This window comes from Babylonia areolata, chromosome 8 (genome assembly GCF_041734735.1).
Source record: "Babylonia areolata isolate BAREFJ2019XMU chromosome 8, ASM4173473v1, whole genome shotgun sequence".
In the NCBI taxonomy this organism is placed as follows: Eukaryota; Metazoa; Mollusca; class Gastropoda; order Neogastropoda; family Buccinidae; genus Babylonia; species Babylonia areolata.
The window spans coordinates 8,928,112-8,949,208 of NC_134883.1; the positions used below are offsets into that span (position 1 = coordinate 8,928,112).

The window sequence follows — 21,097 nt, forward strand, 5'->3', positions numbered from 1 at the left end:
CAAGTCAGAAAGATAACAACAGCGACAACAACAAAATTTGGTAGGGCGTGACTTTTTATTTTTTAAAATTTTTTTTAAGGGGACCGTAAATGTTACAGGACAGTTAAGAAGCATTTCCATCTTTCTCTTTTCTTCTTCCTTTTATTGACGAATGAAGTTGAACAAAACACCACCATCACCTTCGATCATTCACATGCAGGAAGGTGGACATACACAGAGAAAGGGGAGAGAATTATCAACGACTCCTTACCTAAAGACGACGCTCATGTTCGTGGAAAGAGACGGTCGTGTACTTTGAGCAGTCCATTCTGCAGTCTTCTATCACTCAGTCATTTTTTTTAAAGTCCTGGAACAGAGCATCTCTTACACGTGATTAAAGATAAGAATACGAAGAATCACTGATGATAATGATGATGATGATGATGACAATAATAATGATAACACATCGATATTGCCACCTTCCAGTTTGGTTCTGTTTGACACGACTCGATTCCCAGTTCTCTTTCTGAGTGCTGTTTCTGATCACAGGGTGTGAGACTGAACTGCAGAATGGGCCACAGCCCTTCCTGCAACAACAAGGATGACTGTGCTTGAAAACTGCGCTCAGCTCAGCTTCACCCCAGTCAATCAGTATTAAGGTGATAGCCATGTCCGTAAGTCCCCGGCGATTGTGAAAGTCAGAAAGATGACAACAGCAGTGACGAGAAAATTCGGTAGGACGTGACTTTCTTTTTAGGGAAACATAAACGTTAAAGAACAGTCAAGAAGCATTTCCATCTTTCTTTTTTCTTCTTCCTTTTATTGACGAATGAAGTTGAACAAAACACCACCAAGAAGACTTTTTAAAAAAAAGAAAAAGAAAAAGTTTTATTCATTGTATTGCTTCTGTGGGTTTTATGTGCACTGGTTCACGCTGCCTATAAATTATGATACTTCAGTGTATTGTCACATCTCAAAGTGTAGCACTTTAAGTCATGCTTTTTCTGAAGTTTTGTTTTCCTTTTTGATTGATTTGATTTTTAGTTACCCTCGGTGATATATGGTGCATACTTAGATTTTCTGTGTTGTGTATTTTACTCTTTCTCTCCCTCTTTCTTTCTTTTGTTGGATAACTCTGCCCCTTTTGCTTATCCATTGAGTGGGCGCACTTCTCTTTTGGTCACCAGCGCAAGCCATCTTCTGTTCCAGACTCGGAACATGTACTGGCTCGCTTATATTGCATTGTGTGTCACTTCGCTTATCACCGAAGATTCCTCTTTCGGGACTAGGTGTCAGATTTACCACCCCCCTCTTTGTCTGTGTCTCTAATCTGGTGGAGAGCGTGTGTCGCCAGAAGAGGGAGTCGTCCAGGGTTCTCCAGCTCGGATCTACTCTTGGGGCTCGAGAGAGCCAATAAATCCTCACCTCTCGGGGCTGTCGGTTCGATAACTGTTGGTTTTTTTCCCATTCTGTGTAAACCTGTGTTCTGTTCTGAGTGCATTTGGTGGGGTGACTTTTGTGGGGTTTTGACCTTGTCGACTGACTGGCGACCTCTGTCTCTGTCTCCTCTCTGTTTGTCTCGGTCTGCTGTCTGTCTCTGTCTTCTTTCCCTTTGTCTCGGTCTCCTATCTCTTTGTGTCTGTCTTCTTTCTCTTTGTCTTCTTTCTCTTTGTCTCGGTCTCCTATCTCTTTGTCTCTGTCTTCTTTCTCTTTGTCTTCTTTCTCTTTGTCTTCTTTCCCTTTGTCTCGGTCTCCTATCTCTTTGTGTCTGTCTTCTTTCTCTTTGTCTTCTTTCTCTTTGTCTCGGTCTCCTATCTCTTTGTGTCTGTCTTCTTTCTCTTTGTCTTCTTTCTCTTTGTCTTCTTTCCCTTTGTCTCGGTCTCCTATCTCTTTGTGTCTGTCTTCTTTCTCTTTATCTTCTTTCCCTTTGTCTCGGTCTCCTATCTCTTTGTCTCTGTCTTCTTTCTCTTTGTCTTCTTTCCCTTTGTCTCGGTCTCCTATCTCTTTGTCTCTGTCTTCTTTCTCTGTGTCTTCTTTCCCTTTGTCTTCTTTCCCTTTGTCTCGGTCTCCTATCTCTTTGTCTCTGTCTTCTTTCTCTTTGTCTTCTTTCTCTCTGTCTTCTTTCTCTTTGTCTTCTTTCTCTCTGTCTTCTTTCTCTTTGTCTTCTTTCCCTTTGTCTCGGTCTCCTATCTCTTTGTGTCTGTCTTCTTTCTCTTTGTCTTCTTTCTCTTTGTCTTCTTTCCCTTTGTCTCGGTCTCCTATCTCTTTGTGTCTGTCTTCTTTCTCTTTGTCTTCTTTCTCTTTGTCTTCTTTCCCTTTGTCTCGGTCTCCTATCTCTTTGTCTCTGTCTTCTTTCTCTTTGTCTTCTTTCCCTTTGTCTCGGTCTCCTATCTCTTTGTCTTCTTTCTCTTTGTCTCGGTCTCCTATCTCTTTGTCTCTGTCTTCTTTCTCTTTGTCTTCTTTCCCTTTGTCTCGGTCTCCTATCTCTTTGTGTCTGTCTTCTTTCTCTTTGTCTCATCTGTGTCTTCTTTCTCTTTGTCTCTGTCTCCTCTCTCTCTTTCTCTTTGTTTCTGTCTGTCTTGTCTTTCTCTGTCTCTTGTGTCCTTTCTCTGTCCTTGGCGGTGTTTTTGAAGAGCACGTGACACTCGTCGTCCACCCCACTCCCTGCCTTTAACCCCCCCCCCCCCCACACACACACACCTGCCCCTCTCTCCTTCTAGTTCTGCTCCCTCGCTACCTCCCTTTCTCTCATCCCTGAGGACGGAATTAAAAAGATTATAGTAAGTAGTGTGGTCTCCCTCTCTCTCTCTCTCTCTCTCTCCCCCCCCCCCCCAAACTCCCCACCCCCACCCCCTCACAGCCCCTGGTTTTTAACGAGTTACTGTGATCTATTATTGAGTGTCACTTTTTTTGGGGGGAAATGTGAAGAACTACTATCGGAAGAAGAGGAGGAGGATGAGAGGAGGGAAGAGGAGCAGGCTTGGACTGGAGTTTGCCCACACTGAAGTGTAAGCCAGAAGAGAGAGAGAGAGAGAGAGAGAGAGGGAGGAAAGAGGAGGAGGGCCCCAGAGGATCGTGGTGTGGTGTGGTGTGTGTGTGTGTGTGTGTGTGTGTGTGTGTGTGTGCTAGGGGCTGTTGGGGAGAGAGAGGTCCTCGTGTTGAGGTGTAGTGGCGGTGGATGGTGGTGAATTATTACTGTGATTGTTTCTCTAGTCTAACTCATGGGGCCTAGATGTAGAAAAGCTCGAGAGGGAAGAAATGTGCTGGTGTTCCATGACCTGCATGCAATGGGTGGGGGGGGGGGGGGGGGGGGGGGGGGGGGAGAGAGAAAAAAGAAGAAGCGAGAATTAGGTGGGGTGGGGTTGGAGGGAAACATCATCGATGTTTTTGTTTGTCATTTTCGGTCGTTGTTTTATGTTGTTTTGTTTTCTAACATTCTCTTAAATTAAATTTTCTTTCCGTGTTTTTTTTTCCCCTCCATACAAACAAAACAAACAACCCCCCCACCCCCCCCCCCCCCCTAAAAGTGGCGCAGTTTTCTTTTTCTTTTTTTTTTCTCCCTTTGTTTTTCGCTATTGTACGTACTTTTATTCTTGTTTTCATTGTTCTTGTCCATATTTATCATTTTCTCGTTCTTCTTGTTCTAGTTCCTCTTGTTGTTGTTGTTGTTGTTGCTGTTGTTACTGTTGTTGTTGTTCTTATTCTCCAGCTGTTTTGTTTGAGGATGCTGGGTATATCTGTCTGTCCACAAGTTGTATTTTTTTTTTTTTTAGCATGTAAATTAAAAATCAATGTGCAGCAACAGTTAACGGAACTGTTGCAGATTGTAAAACTGTAAAGAAGGTCGTTTGGAAAAGGACACGCTGCGATCGTCACCAGGGGTTAGTTTGATGTCTCCTCCCCCTCTCCCTCACTCTCTCCCCCCCCCCCCTCCTCCCCGCCGGTCACTCTGTGTGTGTGTGTGTGTGTGTGTGTGTGTGTGCGCGCTCGCGCTCATGTTCAGCTAGACATTACTTGAATGTTTAATGTGACAGCTGTTTAGAACTCATGCAGACAGGATTGTGACGTCAATCGATGCGACACATAATGCTCACTGTTTGCGCTGTGTGTGTGTGTGTGTTTGTGTGTCTGCCTGTGTGTACGTACGTTTCTGGTCTTGTAATTCCTTGGTGGAAATCATCCTTAAAGAGAAAAATATATATATATGTGTAAAATTCTTTTTATTTATCTTCATTTTATCTTCTTTTTTTTTTGGTACACTATGTGGAGCTTGCCACAGGTTTGTGGAACTCTGTTTAAAAGGGCAGCTGAGCAGGAAATGTTAATGGCACATGAAACAGAGACAGCCTTTGAACGATAGAAGGACAAGATAATCACGGTATCAGACAAACGAACGCATTGCTTGGAGATTGATTGGCCAATCCTGGTTGATCTAAATGCCATGACATTGTGTCCTCGAGTGTTCCGTTTCCAAGATCTTCGGATGAAGACAAAATATTGAATAATTTGATAGATAGATAGATAGATAGATAAACAAATAGACTGATAAAAAAAGGAAATGAAAATTAAGAAGACGAAGAATACCAACGACTAGTTTAAAGGATAGAAAATAGGTATTCTCTTAGTCGTACAACAGTAATGCAGTGCTCTTGTAAAAATGGGGAAAAAAAAGAAGAAAGAAAATAATGAAGATTCTTAAGGTCAGTATTCATCCTTTGCCCAAAAGCTGCCCCCACCCCCACCCCTCCCCAACCCACCCCCTTTTTTTTCCAATGTGGTCAATACGTGTGATTAGTTCACAGACATAGTCACAGGCAAATGGTTCTTGCGTCAGTAACAAGGTCAGGGGTAAGTTACTGCGGAGAGAAAATCTACTGCATGGCTTTCCGCTGTGAAAGCCAGTAGCAGTTAGTTTTTCTTGGTAGTCTGTGAGCTATGTGAGCTCAACAGGTCGATAGGAGTTAAGATATCAGTCCTGTTATTGATTTGTTATCATCAACGTCATCATTAACAGCAGCAGCAGCAGCAGCAGTATCGTGTTTCTACAGTGAGAATCTTGGCCTGGAGTTGCCAAGGTGTATCACGTAACCTTCATGGTTTTATGCCATTGCATACGAAAGACAAGAAAAAAAAAAAAAGGAGAACAGAAGGGAGGGGAAAGAAAATGAGTACAGGCAACATTATTCCACAGCTTTTTTTTTGCTGAACATTTTTGCAAGAAGCACGGTGATCAGTGAAATGACATTTTACGAACCTGTATTCTGCGATACAACTGTTCGTGGATTCTCTCGGGGAAGAAGAGCGCTCAGAACTCCAGCAGTATTCAAACAAAGCAAAACAAAAAACAAAAACTCTCTCTCTCTCTCTCTCTCTCTCTCTCTCTCTCTCCAGGAAGGCTGACCGAAATGTAAGAATCAGGGGTGTCAAAGTAGGGAATTGACGCACGTGCACACAATTCGCTTCCCACGCAAGTGAACCTTGCGAAGGAAAACACACACACACACACACACACACACACACAAAGTGGGGTGGGGTGGGGGTGAGGAGAAGCTACATCTTGCATCCATGTGTGCGCGATTGCCTATCCCTGACCCTAATTTGCCCCCCCCCCCCCCGCCCCCCCCGCCCCCCTTACTGTTTGCTGTTTTCACATCTGAGGAAGAAACACATCACATCACATCACACAGGGAAAAAAAAAAACCTTTAAAATTTAGAGTGGGTGTTCAGTGAGACCCGCTGTTTATTTGGACAGATCACGTTGAATTTAGGGCATGCACACACCCTAAAGCTAAGGAGAAGACATCGCTTTTCTCTCACACCGGATGAGGCGTGGAAGTTTCCATTATGGCAGGAAAAGATTTCACTCCGTGTGGAAATTATTGAAGTAAAAAAAAAAAGTGTCGGCCACTTGTCTCTGTTCAGCCCGGCACAATCTCAAGTTATTTGTCCAGAAATTATGTTAGTTTTCTCGTGTCGTTGTTGGAAAAATGAGGGAAGGGTGATGTTTTCTCTTTTTTTTTGCACACAAAGAGGGTGGCCTGATAAAGAGTTCAGTGAAAGATTTTAGATAGTGTGTCATTAAAAAAAAAAAAAAAAAAAAAAAAAAAAAAAAAAAAATCCCAAACATTTCGGAACAGCGCGCTCGACGAGGAACGTGGAACAGAAAACATCCTCGTGCATTTTTCACGGGTGCATCCATCCATTTGGTTGATTACAATCTTCAGTTGTTTCTCTAATGATGTATGTGTGTTCTCAAATTGTTTTTGAAAAAAAAAAACACGGAAATGTAGCGATATTTTCTTCTCGCACAGAAAGAATGAGCTGATGAAGCGTCTTGTGCTTAAGATTCTAGATAATGTCATTGGGAAAGAAAGAATGAAAGAAGAAAAAAAAGAAAAGAAAGAAAGAGAGAAAAAACCCAAGTGTATATATAGATGTCCGAATTAGTTGCCAACTCCATTTCACAACAGTGCATTCGACAAGAACGTGAAACAAAAAAAACACACCCTCTTACATAATTCACGGGTGCGGCGAGAGGTGTTAGATCACAAACTGGATTTATTTCTCCAGTGATGTATACATGTAAACGTTTGGCCGGAGTTGTTGCAGAAAAAAAGAAAAGAAAAAAAAAGGGTGGTGGTGGTGGGGGTGGTGGAAAGGAACAGCGATGTTTTCTTCTTGCACAGAAGAATGTTGAACTGATGAAGAGTTTGGAGTTAAGGACGGTAGATAATCTGTCATTGAAAACACAAAACAAAACAAAAACAGTTTCAGGCATATCTATAGATTTATACCTGGCCGAACTTGCTGCCAAATCCCAATTCACAACAGTGTTCTCCACAAGAGCTCGGAACGAAAAAACACACCCTCGTCCATTATTCACAGGGTGTGGTGAGAGGGTGTGGGTGATGGATGCGTTTGCTGCCCAAGGCTCTTGTCAGTTCAGATGGACTGCTGGAAAATGAATGGGTACGGCTTGGAACTGAGCTGAACTGAATAATATTCAGGAACTTTGGATAAAGCGGTTTGGTTCCCCCCCCCCTCTCTCTCTCTCTCTCTCTCCCCCCCCCCTCCCTCTCTCCCCGAGGTTTGACTTCAGACTTTTTCGGTGTCTGTCTCTCTTGTCTCTCTCTTTGTCTGTCTGTCATTCTCTCTGTATCTGTCTCTCCCTCCATCCCTTTCTTTCTCACTCAAAGCGAGGAATCACGATTTAAAAAAAATTGTTTTTTTAATTTCCACTTATCCTTCTTTTAACTCAAGGAGAATTATTAGAAATGTGTCAACCGAATGTTATTATTATTCTATCAGTTTCTATTCTATCAGCATGTGATTCTCGTCTTTTTCGATATGAGCAGGAGCCAGTGCAGTGTTGTCAGCAAGCAAGCACACACACACACACACACACACACACACACATTGAGGAAAAGAGAGAGAGAGGGATGTGCAGGGAGAGTCAGAAGATGAATTCAGCACGTGACAATCGTTTACTGCGATATAAGGGACAGCTGAATGATTCTGTCAATACACACACGGACACGCGCGCGCGCACACACACACACACACACACACACACAGATTCAGAAGATTAACTCAGCACAGTGTCTTGGGGGGGGGCGGTGGGGGGGGGGGGGGGGGGGCCGGGGGGGGGGGGGGGGCAGAGAGAGAGAGAGAGAGGCTTAAATAAGCACGTTGATTTTGATATGAGCAGGGGCCATTGTTTTGTTGCCAGAGGGAGAGAGAGAGAGAGAGCGCTTCAGAATCAGGTGAATTCAACACACGATTTTCTTTCATATCAAAATGAGCAGGGACCGTGTCACACACACAGACATACACGGATTCATAAGATGAACTCAGCACGTGATTCTCATTTTATTTGAATATGAGAGTGGGCCATTGTATCGTCAGTACACACGCACTCTCTCTCTCTCTCTCTCTCTCTCTCTCTCTCTCTCATGCACATACGAATGTGCACAACTACACAGAGTTGGAACTGAAAAAAAACCCACAAAAAAACTACCAGACACAGAGATTTATTTTATGGCTTATAAACGATGTGGTTTTATGGCCGAGTGGTTGGGTGGAGTGGGGGGGGGGGGCGTTTTTTTGTTATTGTTCTTTTGCAAAAAAAAAAAAAAAAAAAAAAAAAAAAAATGGAGGAGGGGGGGGTGGGTGGGGGGGGGGGGGGGGGGGGGGGGGGGGGAATAGAAGGCACCTTCGGCAACGAGTGGTGCTCCGTACATTTGCTGCATTCATCGCTGTTTGTATCATTTCACCATGATCCCCCAAAGAACAAAACTGTTCGCGTTTCCCAGTGGTCCACAAGTTATTGTGAACCCTGTGTCAGTGTTTGTATATCGAGAGAGAGAGAGAGAGAGAGAACGACATGGAGGGGTTGGGGGGGGGGGGGGGGGGGGGGATACCATGCTTTTGCTTCTCTATAGGTGGTCAGGCGAAGAGGAAATAATACAAGAATATTGACTTTACTTACCTGCTCAGCGTCATTTCCTCCTCCTCCTCCTCCTCCTCCATTTTCCCTTCTTCCTTCTCATCTTCCATTTTCGTCTCCTCCTCCTCCTCCTGGCAAGGTGGTGTGCTGCCTTTGGTGGTCCTCCTCCCCTTGGGGCGGGGGCGGGTCCGGGTCCAGAGGAAGCTGCGTGGGGTCACCCTCCTCTCTCTCAAGTGTCTCAACTGGATCTGCCAGCTGTGGTGTCTTTCTTTTGATGCACCGTGGTTCCATTTCCTTTCTCTCCCCCCATCCTCCTCCTCCTGTCCTGTCTCTCTGGAAGACAACAAGGAAAGGAGGGTTGGAGGATTTGGTCTTGATTGAATACATGAATGGTTGATAATGCTGTTATTTGTGTGTGTGTGTGTGTGTTGAGAATAGAGGGGAAAGAGGGTGGTGGGGAAGGGGTGGGGGGCGGGGGAGATCGAGTGCATCTTGCGAGAATCGATCATGTGTTGGGCTGTTGGTCTCTTCCCAATCTCTCTCTCATTTACGTACGCACGCGCGCGCGCGCGCACACACACACACACGCCCCTCCCTCTTTCTTTTTCTATCTCTCATATTGAGCAGGCTAAGGTCTCTGTGTGTGCATGTGAGAGTGTGTGTGTGCGCGCGCGCCCGTGCATACTTGAGCGTCTGCGCACTTGCTTGCTTGCTTGTTTGCTTGCTGTGACCTGGCAACGCTTGTGGGAGGAATTAATTCGTTTATTCTCCAAGCAGCAGCTGCTATTATCATGTTACTGCATGCAGACATTTCGGGGACGACAAAAAACACCCACCGAGACTTCTCCTGAGCTCATGTCCGCTCAACGTGGCTATGATTTCCCAAGTCAATGATTAACCGGCTGTGACCTGAACCCCCCCCTATCACGTTACCAGAAAGGGATCTGAGGATATTTCCTTGGTGGTATTGTATGTCGTCCTGTGCATTGCAGTGAAAGAATATAGTTTGTCTCCTCTTTCCCGTAGATATTGTCTTATCTCTCTTCTGTGTCTATTTCTATCTCGTTCTCTCCCACTGTCCTCTAACTTATTTCCATGAGGGGTGATACACTCTCACTCTCCCCCCCCCCCCTCTCTTCTCTCTCTCTCTCTCTCTCTCTCTCCCTCTCTCTCTTTTAAAGATCTTTTTTTGTCGGCTATATATATATTGAAAGATGATACCATGACTCGCTAGCGCTCTCTCTCTCTTTCTCTCTCTCTCTCTTTCTCTTGATACGAAAACCGTCCATACTATACTTTTTCAACAGAAGTTAATATCTTAGCTCGCCTTACCGGGGTATTTTGGAGACTTTGTGTTTCGGCTCAGGACCTTGGAAACGGGATCTTTTTGTAACCTGGACTCCGCGAAGAAAATATGAAACTCTTGTCTCCAAAGGTGTACAGTTCGCTGGGTTGATTTTCGTTTGACCGTTTAGATTTTTTTTTGTTTTTTGTTTTTTTTGTGGGGGAGGTATAGAGATGGGAGGGTTGAAACGTTACACCCGGCATCCGAGAGGATGGTGTTGTGTTTCAGCAGTAATCGGACCAGTGGGACTGTTTTGTTTTTCACCTTATTTTTGGAGAATTAACTGAATTCCTGTTCGTGTTGTTTCCTTTCTCTCTCTCTCTCTCTCTCTCTCGCAGAAGGTCTTGCTCATTAATGATAGTCTTTTGTCTGCCTCTTGTCTTTTTTACCCCCCGTACCCCCCCCTCTCTCTCCGCCCCCCCCCCCCCCCCCCCCCCCCCCCTCTCTCTCTCTCGCTCTCATATACACGCACGTGCGATCGTGAACTTTACTGTTGTGGACAACCTCCATTGTTTCGTCGTACCAACCTGGATGATGATATCAGCTCATTTGTTGTCTAATTACATCCTCCTGTTAACATGCGGGCGTGATTGTGTTGTTATAGTACTTAACCGTTTTATGTTCATGATGCCTACATTAGTGTTATCGACCGATAAGATTACAACAGAGTGAAAAGTTGATTCGGTAATTTCGATAGAATTCTGGGAGGGAGGGGGTGGGGTCGATTTTTTTTGTTTGTTTGTTTGTTTGTTTTTGCTCGCACACATACACATTCATGTACACACGCTCAATCACACAGCTGTCCCCCCCCCCCAAAAAAAATGTCGTTTCTCAGTTGCTGTTTTCCTTTCCCAAAGAAGTGCAGAATTTTTTTTTTTTTTTTCCCCCCAGGATCTGTGTCCCTGCGGCTGCTTTCGCATGTTAACTCACTCAGTACGGCCAGCCCTCTCTTCTCCTCTACACAGACCCATCGGATGTCCAGTGGGTGTCTGAATGACCCAACATTTAGCTTCCGTTGTCAGAATTGTGGTATTCTTTGTCAACATTCACGTCTTCAGTGTAAGAGCTTTCCGCTTGCACTATTTTGATGATGGTAATTGGGGTTAAACGCTGTTAACGTCGTCTCTTTCGCCGTTCGTATGGAGAGAGTTAACGCACTGGGCCTTGTTGCTCTCAAGCTCCGTGTTTGCTTTTTGCTTCAACGTCAGTTCGGCTTGCTTTGAACTTTTTTTTTTTTCTTCTTCTTTCTTCACTTGCGTGTGCGCGAAAGCGAAGGAGTGAGAAAGTGATGGATGGGAGTGGTGTGAGGAAGCATAGGAGGAGGAGAGGGTGGGGGTGGGGGTGTGAGGGTGGTGGTGGGGGGGGGGAAGGTGGAGGAGTGTTGGCGGAGGGGGGGGCGTGGGGTTAGGGAGGGGGTGGGGGGCGTTTGTGTGGATAAACCTTGACCTCCCAGTTTTTGAACTCTTGACCGTTTGTTTGTGCGGTCGACTTTTTTGCCTCCCCTCCCCGATCATTACTGCCCACCCAGTCCTTTGCTGTTGTGTGTGTGTGTGTGTGTGTGTGTGTGTGTGTGTGCACGCGCGTGCTTGTGTAGTCTGTGGTTTTTAGTTCTTTCTTTCAACTTGTAGTTGTTGGAGGAGGCGAAAGGGTAATTTTTTTTAAATTTTCCACCCGTTCCGGTTTTTCAACTGTTACTTTTTCCTTTATTTTGTTTGTTTGTTTTAACATTTTACTTTCTTGTTTTTGTTTTTTTTTTTTTAAGTTTAAAACCAATGTCTTGTTTTGGCCATTTCTTGTTTGTTTATGTATTTCTGGTCCCGTGTGTGTGTGTGTGTGTGTGCGTGTGTGCGTGCGTGCGTGCGTGCGTGTGTGCGTGCGTGCTTTGTGTGTGTGTGTGTGTGTGCATGCATGCATGCTGCCCGCCTATTCTCTGCGTGTATGTGTGGGTGACTGTGCGGGTATTTTCGGACGTGTGAGTGGTATCATTAGACGCAACGTCCGCGTCCAAACGGCTTTGAAAACAACGTTGTAAAACGCTGTACTGCACTGTTAAACAATACACTCTACGCCTGTAATAGCTCCAGGTCCCCACAACCTCAACTCTCTCTGTCTCTGTCTCTCTCTCTCTCGTTCTGTCTCTCTTCATCCCTCTGTCCCCTTCTTTCTTTGTGGTAATATGAAATTTCGTTTCGTTTCGTTTCGTCCCCCCCCCCCCTCTCTCTCTCTCTCTCCCTTTTCATCATACCTTTCCTCTTGCTTCCCATCCCACATTCTGATCATGTTTCACGCACATCCTTCCTCTTATAATTCCCCGGTTTATGTATGTGTACCTGTGGACATATACATCATATATATATATATATATATATGTTTATATGTGTGTGTGTATATATATATATATATATATATAGAGAGAGAGAGAGAGAGAGAGAGAGAGAGAGACGTATATATCTACATCAACCGTAGTCTGTCTGACTTTCTGTGTGGTTGTATGTCTGCCTCTCTCTCTCTCTCTCTCTGTCTCTCTCTCTCTCTCTCTCTCTCTCTCTCTCTCTATCTGTCTGTCTCTGTGTGTCTGTGACTTCCTGTCTGTCTGAATACCTCTCTGTCGTCCCTGTGTTTGTCTGTGTGTGTGTGTCTATCCCTCCGCTCACTCCCCCCCCCCCCCCCCCCCACCCCCATCTGATCTCTGTATAATGATAAACTCAAGTGGTGCAGCCGCAGCTGCAAAAACGCAGAATTTTAGCTTGCACACGTGTGTGTGTACAGGTAGGTTTTGTCATTGGATGATGGATGTCAGGACAGTGGGTCAAAACTCAAAGTGTCTCTGCTTTCCCCCCGTACGGCTCAGTTGATGGCCGTTTTATTGCTGTGTTATTTCTGCTGGGTCGCTTCTCGTTTGAGGGCCGTTTCTTTTTTTAGAAAAATATATATATATATTTCTTTTGTATATGTGTATAATTATAATACCTCTCGTTGTTGGTATCCGTGGGTTATTTGGGTTGTTGGGAGGATGCGTGTGTGTGTGTGTGTGTGTACAGAGAGAGAGAGAGAGAGAGGGGGGGGGGCGGAAAGGAGGGGGGGGGGGGGGGACGAGGAGAAGGAAAGTAGTGTTACTTAAAAAATAAAATAAAATAAAAAGAATTTTTAAACAAATGTGCAAACCCATTTCAGTGCGCTAAAACCTGATTAATGCTTTCCCGTCATATGAAAAAAAAAAAAAAAGAAAAAAAAAGTTGTAGCCTTTTCTATATTTTATCATCATCATAATCATCAACATTAGTAGTACTGTTATATGATGATCGTATGATTATAATGGTGATGATTTTTTTTTCTTCTTCTTCTTCTTTTTTCCTCCCTTTTCCGAAGAAAAATATTGATCTGTGTCGGCCTTCCTGAAGGAGAATGGGAAAAGGAAAAAAAAACAAAACAAAAAACCGGTGGGGGTGGGGGTTAGGGGTGGGTGGTTGTTGGGGGGTAGGGGACGTTGGGGGGTGTAATTGAAACAGTCTGGGTGCCAAGAAGACGAAGAGGGAGAGGGATGAAATGTAGATCTTTAGGAAAGTGGACTGTGTGTGGACCAGACCCCAGACAGATCGTTGGCTTCACTGCGCGGCCAGTCCTGTGTCGCCTACTAACATGTCACCCACATTCTTTAAGCGCCTGCGCAGGAATCATGCACGCGCGCGCGCGCGCCCACACACGCACACACACACACACACACACACACTCACACGCACACACAGATTATCGATGTACATAGGTCAATACACAATCACAAAGAGACCCTCGTACGCATGAGAGGAGACTCACTTTGCGAAGCTGACTGTTTTGTTGCAATTCTTCAGTATTGACATAAAAAAAAAACCACGTAAACTGTTATACACACAATAAAATGTTAAAAAAAAGTGCCATAGATGTATAGGAAGAAGTTTCCATATCGTTATTGTTCCCTTTCTTTTTCCCATTCTTTATATTTTCTATCCCTCTTTTTATTTATTTATTTTTTTAAATTTTTTTTTTTATGATCGATAGTTGCACTGCTGTGACGGAGATCGATGTAGGTTTGTTTCTTGGGGGCCATGTGGCCAAGGTTGTGTGTGTTTGTGTGTGTCTGTCACTATATTACGCTTCTTTCTCGCTCTGTCTTCCCATTCTCCTTCCCTGTGTGTGTGTGTGTGTGTGTGTGTGCGCGCGCGCGCGCACGCGTGCGCGTTTGTATGTGTGTGGTCTGCTTTTCGCTGTTGTACGTAAAAGGTATCACAGTTTGAAGAAAACATTCTCTGCGTCAGTGGATTTTCCTCTCTCACTCACTCTCTGTGTGTATGTGTATATTATATGTAGTACAAATATATATTCACACACACACACACACACACACACACACACACACTGCCGAAAAATGGATTCATGACTTCTCTCGCTCGCTGCCTAGCCAGCCCCGCCAACCAACCAACCAACCAACCAACCAGTCGTCTGGCCGCCGCCAGGGTATTTTGGAATAATCAGGACAGCTGGAAACGGGGGACTGGAAACAAAAAAAGAGGAAGGGGGTGAGAGGTGGGGGTGTTAAGGGGGCGTGGTATGGCTCGGGGATTTGTGTGGGGGGGAAGGGGGGGTGGGTGGGAGGGGGGGGATTGGGGGGGGAGGCAGATTTAGGCGATAGCAGCGGTTTGATCAGAGAAAAAAAAAAAAAAAGGTACTCGCGTCTTCTCCTTCACCCACCAACAACCACTCACTGGTCACATTTCGGAAGAGCTCCCCCCCCCCCCTCTCTACCCCCTCCCCCCTCTTTGTCCTTCACTTCCTTCATCACCGTTTCCCCCTGGGTCCCCCTCTCTCCTACTTACTACTGGTACTGGTCCTTTGTCTCGTCTTGTTGGCCTGGTCCAAGTCTTCACGTGCCTCGGACATACTTAACTTGCCCCCCCCCCGACATCAACGCCACCAGAATCACCACCACCACCACCACCATCATCATCATCATCATCCACGACGGATGGTTGGATCTCGCCCTCGGGACGGCTCATACACATCTGTCTGTCCATTTATCCATCTATCTATCTATCTATCTGTCTGGTCTGTCTGTCTGTCTATATTCTATGTGATATATGTCCATCCATCTACCTGTTTATCTATCTATCTATCTATATTCTATCTGATATCTACCTATCTGTCTGTCTGTCTATATTCTATCTGATAGCTATCTGTCTATCTGTCTCTGGCTGTCTGTGTGTCTATCTGTCTATCTATCTATCTCTAAAGCAAAGAAAAAGAAATTGAAAAAAATAAAATAAAATAAAAGAAGAGCAATATAGGCGGAATCCAGAGAAAATACAGAGGAAAAAAGAATCATCTAGATGTTCTGTGAGAACTACAAGGGTGGGGGGGGGGGGGGTGCGGACGTTTCTGTCCATCAACCCGAAAGACAGATCTCACGACAGACGAAGAAAGAAGGGGGGGGGGGGGGGGGGGGGGGAGTGCGGACGTTTCTGCCCATCAACCCGAAAGACAGATCTCACGACAGACGAAGAAAGAAAGGGGGGGTGGGGGGGGGGGGGTAAGGGGGGGTGCGGACGTTTCTGTCCATCAACCCGAAAGACAGATCTCACGACAGACGAAGAAAGAAGGGGGGTGGGGGGGGGGGGGGGGGGGTGCGGACGTTTCTGGCCATCAACCCGAAAGACAGATCTCACGACAGATGAAGAAAGAAGGGGGGTGGGGGGGGGGGGGGGGTGCGGACGTTTCTGCCCATCAACCCGAAAGACAGATCTCACGACAGACGAAGAAAGAAGGGGGGGGGAGGGGGGGTGCGGACGTTTCTGGCCATCAACCCGAAAGACAGATCTCACGACAGACGAAGAAAGAAGGGGGGGGGGGGGGGGGGGGGGGGGGGTGCGGACGTTTCTGGCCATCAGCCCGAAAGACAGATCTCACGACAGACGAAGAAAGAAGGGGGGGTGGGGGGCGGGGGGTGGGTGCGGACGTTTCTGCCCATCAGCCCGAAAGACAGATCTCACGAACAGACGAAGAAAGAAGGGGGGGTGGGGGGGGGGGGGGGAGAAGGGGGGGGTGCGGACGTTTCTGCCCATCAACCCGAAAGACAGATCTCACGACAGACGAAGAAAGAAGGGGGGTGGGGGGGGGGGGGTGCGGACGTTTCTGCCCATCAGCCCGAAAGACAGATCTCACGACAGACGAAGAAAGAAGAGGGGGGGATGGGGGGGGGGGGGATCGTCACAGTGATCAAAATGATCAAAAAGACAAGAACCACCCGACCATCAAACCCATAAAAACACGTTTCTTGGATGCAGCGTCCATTTACTCTAGGAGCACTTAGCCACCGAGAAGGGGAGAGAGACAGAAGGAGAGAGAGAGACAGAGAGAGAACATGATAGAGAGAGGGAGAGAGAGAATCTGTGTGTGAGAGGGGGTAGAGAGAGAGAGCGAAAGGGAGAGACAGAGGAAGAGAAACAGAGTGAGAGAGAGAGCGAAAGACGGGGGGGGGGGGTGGGGGGGGGGGGGGGGGGGGGGCGGGGTGGGGGGATCCTGTGCTGTTTTTCCCTGGCACCACCATTCAGGAACTTTCTTTCAGGTACAGTTCAGTTTCAGTAGCTCAAGGAGGCGTCACTGCGTTCGGACAAATCCATATACGCTACACCACATCTGCCAAGCAGATATGCCTGACCAGCAGCGTAACCCAACGCGCTTAGTCATGTACAGTATGAATGATATGACAGGATAATTAATACCAGTGATGCGGTCATCAACTCCGAAGTCACTGGTTCAAAACTACTCTCTCCCGCCCCCCCGCCCTCTTACCTAAGTGATGCTAAGAATTGGGTGCATGCATGCTTGGTCTGTTACGTTGTGATATTATCATCAGTGTAAATTGATTTTTTTTCTCTTTTTTTCTTACAGCAACACCAAACGCATTCCAGAATTGTACGAAGCAGATATTTCTGGAGAACATACCTGTAGGTGAACGAACCGTGAAAAAACAGTCTTGTATTGGGTGGAGAGGGGAGGTTACAGACATTACCCTCACCCCCCCCCCCTTTTTTTTTTTTTTGTACTGTGCAGATTTACAGGGATTCTTCTCAAACCACGACTTCTACTTATAATAATGATAGTGATATCAATGATGATATTTACAACAACAACAACAGTGATATCAATGATAATATTTACAGCAACAACAACAACAACAATAATGCAATTCTTCTTAGTAGTTGCAACGGTTGGGGGGAGTCCGTTCTGAGTCGCATGCTGTTTTAGAACCGGGTAGTTCTGAAAAAACTATGTAACTGGCAGAAAGTGGTGCGTGTGCGTGCGTGCGTGCGTGCGTGTGAGAGAGAGTTTTAAAACGAACTGTAAAGCAGAAGCCAGTAAAACGTAACCACGGGATGGCACACGCCATCGTGACATTAGTCAGTCTGTTGTCCGACTTTTTTTTTTTTTTTTCTCCGCGAAAGGCTGTTATTTTGTGCTTGGTGGATGGTCTGTGTGTGAAACGAAGTCGGATAGTTTGTGCCACGTTCCTGTCTTTAGTTCTCCCCCTGTTTCTCGTACTTGATACTGCTCTCTCTCTCTCTCTCTGTCTCTCTCTCTTTCTCTCTCCCCGTGTGTCTAGCTTTGCTCTCTCCCCCTCTCTGTGTGTCTCTTTCTCTCTCTCTGTATCTCTGTATCTCTTTCTCTCTGTCTGTGGTTCCAGTGACTGTCCCTGAGGTGGTTGATCACTCTGCCATTAGTGTGGATGATGGGTCTCTTAGTTCACCCGGCTCGATTCCATCTCTTTGACTGCTTATGTGTGGTCAGCGCTGACCCCTCCTACCCCCCCCCCCCCCCCCCCCCCCCCCGCGCACCTCCCCCAACCTCTTCCGCCCTTCCCTCCTCCCGTTTCCCCTGTCCATTTATCTGTCTGTCTCCGTGTGTGTGTGTTTCTCTCTCGTCTCGAACGGTGGTTTAGTGTGGACCCGTGTTTAAACTTTGAATCACGTCCTGGCTATGTTTCCATGGAAACTGCTTGCGTTGCTGTGCATAAGTTATAAGGCTGGCTGTTCGTGCGCTCCCACTTACTACAGAAAGTAGGATATGAAGGACACGCACGCACACACACACACACACACACACACACACACACACACACACACACCAAACACACACTCACACACAAAGAGAGACAGACAGTGAAAGAGAGAGAAAGAGATAGTAATTCTATCCATGTGCTTGTGCTCTTTGTTAGGTCCTATTGTTTTGCTGCTGTTCTTGAGAGAGAGAGAGAGAGAGAGAGAGAGAGACGTACACCACACACACACACACACACACACACACACACACAGAATGAATTACTATCCATGTGCTCGTGCTCTTTCTTAGGTCCTATTGTTTAGCTGCTGTTCTTCAGAGAGAGGGGGAAATAGAGAGAGAGAGAGAGAGACGTACACCAAACACACATACACAAACACACACACACACAGAATGAAATACTATCTATGTGCTCGTGCTCTTTCTTAGGTCCTATTGTTTAGCTGCTGTTCTTGAGAGAGAGGGGGAAATATATATATATATATATATATATATATAGAGAGAGAGAGAGAGAGAGAGAGAGAGAGAGACGTACACCAAACACACACACACACACACACACACACACACACAGAATGAATTACTATCCATGTGTTCGTGCTCATTCTTAGGTCCTATTGTTTAGCTGCTGTTCTTGAGATAGATAGAGAGAGAGAGAGAGAGGGGGGGGGGAAGAGAGAGAGAATTGCTGTTGTTTTTTCTTAGGCCTTGTTGTTTAGCTACTTTTTTTTTCCCGGGCGAAATGAGCATTCTTGGCTTGGGACGAATCCAGTTTTTGTTTCCTGGTTTGGTCTGATCAAAGAGTGTGCTCAGTCAGTGGTGACTTGGGAAGTGGAGAAATGGGGAAGGGGGGGGTGGTGGTGGAAGGGGGGTGTCGATGGAGCCATTTGGTGGTCTTCCAATGACACGCCTCTCTCTCAAGGCCTGACTTGTTCTTCTTCTTCTTCTGCGTTCGTGGGCTGCAACTCCCACGTTCACTCGTATGCACACGAGTGGGCTTTTACGTGTATGACCGTTTTTACCCCGCCATGTAGGCAGCCATACTCCGTTTTCGGGGGTGTGCATGCTGGGTATGTTCTTGTTTCCACAACCCACCGAATGCTGACATGGATTACAGGATCTTTAAATCTCAAGGCATGACTAAGCGTGTTGGGTTACGCTGCTGGTCAGGCATCTGCTTGGCAGATGCGGTGTAGCGTATATGGATGTGTCCGAGCGCAGTGACTGCCTCCTTGAGCTACTGATACTGATACTGAAGAAACTCCCATGACAGACTGCTATTGCCCTGCCTTTTCTTCTTCTTCTTCTTCTTCCTTAATCATGGTCGAGTTGCCTCCGTGTGCGGGGCGAAATTAGCGGGTTTGTCTCTTCTCATGCTTAGCGCTTTGCTACAATTCAGCGTCTCTCTTTGTGTTTGTTTATTCGTTTTATTTATCTATCTATCTATTTATTTAGGTATATTTATTTGTTTATAACTTTTGAGTGGTTAAGCAGCTCGGCAAATTTTAAATCACTTGAGCCGTGCGCCTGAACATTTTGCTCTAGCGTCTGCATTTCGTCTCAGTGATCGGTTTTCACGTTCCTACAAAAAACAAAAAAAAACACAAAAAAACAAAAAAACAACAACAACAAACCGCCAAGAAAGGAAACTAAATTCTGCAGTATTTCCTGATATTTCCACTTGTAATTTGAAGGAAAAACTATATATTCTGTGGGATCCCCCCCGTCATCAATATTATGGCATGGAAGCCTGTTGCGGCTGTAAACTCCCTATGGTGGAATGGTTCAAGCGCTAAAGACCATAGATCTCTCATTGACATCAACGGGCTTTTCTTAAACACACACACACACACACACACACACACACACACACACACACACACAAAACAAAAAACAACAACAAAAAACCCAAAAAACAAAAAACAAAACAAAAAAAAGCACAAACAAACGAATAATCCAAACTGCAATGTTATTTAACAAACCCCGTTGAGAAGAGTATCAAAGAAGAAACAAAAGTACGAATATGTATATGCTTATTTATTTATTTATTTTTTTTTTGTAATTATTTTTCGTTAAGGGAAAGCAGACTGTTTCTTCAGTAGGTGCCCGCGTAAGTAAACCAGTAAGTCTCGTGTCATAACCCCGCGTTCTTTCTTTCTTTTTTTTCTTTTTTTTTTTCCCCCTTGTTGAAGAAACCTTGACGAGTCATGTATATGTGTATCCATCCCCCTTTTACTTTTTTTCCTCCCGTGATTGGTGCAACAGAACTACCACCACTGTTGCTGCTGCTGGCAACTGCTACTGTTGCTGCTACAACATAGGATCTCGATCTTTTGGTGGCTAAGTTTTCTTGCGTGTACGTGCCTTTTTTTTTTTTTTTCTTTTTTTTCCCCCCGTGACCGCTTGATCGTCAGACCTCGAATGGCCTTTACCTTCAGTGCTGTATGATGTGTGTGTGTGTGTGTGTGTGAGAGAGAGAGAGAGAGAGAGAGAGAGAGAGAGAGAGAGATTCCTCTGTTCTCGACGATCCTGTTTTTTTCTTGATGATGTCATTTCGGTTTGGTTATCCTTGACGATTGCGGTGTTGTTTTTTTTCTTCCGAGATGGTTACATGCCAGTTCTCTTTTGATGGTGGTGTGTGATGTCTTTCGCCATCACACCACGTCGACAGTTGCTGTCTTCTCTCTCTCTCTCTCTCTCTCTCTCTCTCTCTCTCTCTCTTTCTCTCCCTCTTTCCGTCTCTCTCTCTGTGTGGCTAAATGCTACCTGAGTAAATGGTCGTGCATCCATGAAACATGTTTTCATGGATCGGATGGTTGGGTGGCTCGTGTCTTTTTGATCACTGAGTGTGTGTGTGTGTGTGTGTGTGTGTGTAGAACAGAACATGGGTGGTTCTTTTCTCATTTCCTTTCTCTGGATCCTGGACAGAAAGGCGGAGGCGCGCGTATCTGATGTCTTTCTTATATTATGATTGTCTTTTTTTTTTCTTTTTTTGTTTCTTTCAATTTTTTCTTTGTTATTATTTCTTTAAATAGACATCTTACCTCTTTTTTTTTTTTTTCCATCTGTAATCTGACACCTATAGTTCACTCTTCCTTCCTGGCCTTCTACTTCTTTCCTTTATTGCCTTCCTGTTCCTTTTTTTTTTTTTTTTTTTCCCTATGGCAGGTTTGTTGGTTTCTGTATGTTTTCTGTTTGATGAGAAGTCTGGTGGCTCACGTTTTCTCTTTTGTTGTCCG

The 21,097-nt window shown here is 45.4% G+C and overlaps 1 protein-coding gene and 2 long non-coding RNA genes across 6 annotated transcripts in view; 1 reads left to right on the top strand and 2 right to left on the bottom strand.

Annotated features, from left to right (window-relative positions):
• The window catches only part of LOC143284962 (putative adenosylhomocysteinase 3), a 339,921-nt gene that overhangs the window by 142,456 nt on the left and 176,368 nt on the right, over positions 1-21,097 (bottom strand). The window lies entirely within an intron of this gene.
• Positions 1-21,097, bottom strand: part of LOC143284515 (uncharacterized) — a 137,763-nt gene that overhangs the window by 44,748 nt on the left and 71,918 nt on the right. For 3 of the 4 annotated variants that reach the window (XR_013055557.1, XR_013055558.1, XR_013055556.1), the window contains 2 exons: positions 8,468-8,758; positions 251-346 (listed from right to left, as the gene is read on the bottom strand). This is a non-coding gene — a long non-coding RNA (uncharacterized LOC143284515). The remainder of the gene's footprint in view (positions 1-250; positions 347-8,467; positions 8,759-21,097) is intronic. The other variant, XR_013055559.1, reaches the window with a different exon arrangement.
• LOC143284514 (uncharacterized) overlaps positions 1-21,097 on the top strand; it is a 106,226-nt gene that overhangs the window by 40,474 nt on the left and 44,655 nt on the right. The window lies entirely within an intron of this gene.